Raw genomic sequence first — 2,500 nt, 5'->3', positions numbered from 1 at the left:
GCAGCTGCGCCGCCTGCCGCGTCCGTCGGCCGGCGCGCCTGCCACCGGCCGCCCCCACCAGCCGGCTGTAGCGCGTGCGCCCACGCACCGCGCTGCCAGCACGCCGGGCGGCCCCCCCTCACCGGCCGGGGACGGTCCCACCCAGCCACCGCCGCGTATCGCCTCACACCCAGATCCCCTTTCACGTTCGTGGGCATGGTGGGTCCCCTTTCACGTTCGTGGGCATGGTGGGTATCCCTGAAACAACCGGTTAATAGCTCGACCGATCGTCGCCAACACTGATTCACCTCTAGCGAGAACAACCGCACCACAACGGGTTACCGGTTGTTCATTTGCGTAACGTCACCAGCAAACGTACACGTCCATCGCCATTTGCAACGAGTATTGCATGCCTGTGTCAGGTGTCACAACACACTACGTCTGCCCACATAGACGCAACAACATGTGCACGCCTAGAGAACACGTGGAAGGTAGACCCCGTACGTATGCGGTGTCCATTGCGCGAACGACTGTCAGCCCGCCTCTGCAGCATGTCGCAGATGTGGAACGCGGTGCAACATGCTATCACGGTGTGTGAGAAGAGACGACTACGTCCGAATACACGCTCCACTACATCAACAGACTGCTCATGCTGATCGCCATCCAGGGCGTCCGTTCCTCCCACACGTCTGTATGGCGTACCACACTGCAATCCAGCTCTTATAGGGAGACGACACGTAGCTGCGTGCACAATATTTGGACTGTATGGTCCGCCGTTGCTAGGCGCTGTCGTCATACGGTCACATGGGCCACGATGTATCATTCAGTACATACGGAGCAATGTGCAGTACAGTTTGTGGGTTTTGCGTACATCGGCGGACAGGTGACAGGCCGTACCACAACGTAGGCTGAGTACGTCGGCATGCGAAGGGCATTGAACATGCAAACTTCTCACCGACCAGCTTGCGAAGGCAGGGGGGAAGGGGGGGGGGCATGTACGTCCTGCTGCTATCCACACTACAGTGTATAGCAGGAGCATGTGGAAAGTCAGCAACACCTGCAAGGTGTTTAACATGACGCGATACACAGGGGACCGGGCAGTGCGAGTAGCGAACTATATTGCGAGGGTTGCGGTTAGGCAACACTACACTACTTTAACGGGTTGCATAACAATTACAGAGCAGGTTCAGCGACAACGTGCGTCAGGTTAAGGCGCAATATAGTTTAGGTTACGGCGCACTTTAGGTTAGGTTAAGGCACATTATAGGTTAGGTTAAGGCACAACATGGGTTACGTTAAGGCACAACATGGGTTACGTTAAGGCACAACATGGGTTAGGTTAAGGCACAACATGGGTTAGGTTAAGGCACAACATGGGTTAGGTTAAGGCACAACATGGGTTAGGTTAAGGCACAACATGGGTTAGGTTAAGGCACAACATGGGTTAGGTTAAGGCACAACATGGGTTAGGTTAAGGCACAACATGGGTTAGGTTAAGGCACAACATGGGTTAGGTTAAGGCACAACATGGGTTAGGTTAAGGCACAACATGGGTTAGGTTAAGGCACAACATGGGTTAGGTTAAGGCACAACATGGGTTAGGTTAAGGCACAACATGGGTTAGGTTAAGGCACAACATGGGTTAGGTTAAGGCACAACATGGGTTAGGTTAAGGCACAACATGGGTTAGGTTAAGGCACAACATGGGTTAGGTTAAGGCACAACATGGGTTAGGTTAAGGCACAACATGGGTTAGGTTAAGGCACAACATGGGTTAGGTTAAGGCACAACATGGGTTAGGTTAAGGCACAACATGGGTTAGGTTAAGGCACAACATGGGTTAGGTTAAGGCACAACATGGGTTAGGTTAAGGCACAACATGGGTTAGGTTAAGGCACAACATGGGTTAGGTTAAGGCACAACATGGGTTAGGTTAAGGCACAACATGGATTAGGTTAAGGCACAACATGGGTTAGGTTAAGGCACAACATGGGTTAGGTTAAGGCACAACATGGGTTAGGTTAAGGCACAACATGGGTTAGGTTAAGGCACAACATGGGTTAGGTTAAGGCACAACATGGGTTAGGTTAAGGCACAACATGGGTTAGGTTAAGGCACAACATGGGTTAGGTTAAGGCACAACATGGGTTAGGTTAAGGCACAACATGGGTTAGGTTAAGGCACAACATGGGTTAGGTTAAGGCACAACATGGGTTAGGTTAAGGCACACCATGGGTTAGGTTAAGGCACACCATGGGTTAGGTTAAGGCACAACATGGGTTAGGTTAAGGCACAACATGGGTTAGGTTAAGGCACAACATGGGTTAGGTTAAGGCACAACATGGGTTAGGTTAAGGCACAACGTAGGTTAGGTTAAGGCACAACGTAGGTTAGGTTAAGGCACAACGTAGGTTAGGTTAAGGCACAACGTAGGTTAGGTTAAGGCACAACATGGGTTAGGTTAAGGCACAACATGGGTTAGGTTAAGGCACAACATGGGTTAGGTTAAGGCACAACATGG

The sequence above is a fragment of the Schistocerca serialis genome, unplaced genomic scaffold (genome assembly GCF_023864345.2).
Source record: "Schistocerca serialis cubense isolate TAMUIC-IGC-003099 unplaced genomic scaffold, iqSchSeri2.2 HiC_scaffold_1142, whole genome shotgun sequence".
Classification (NCBI taxonomy): Eukaryota; Metazoa; Arthropoda; class Insecta; order Orthoptera; family Acrididae; genus Schistocerca; species Schistocerca serialis.
The sequence above is the reverse complement of the archived record's forward strand: the minus strand, read 5'-3'. Positions refer to the sequence as shown.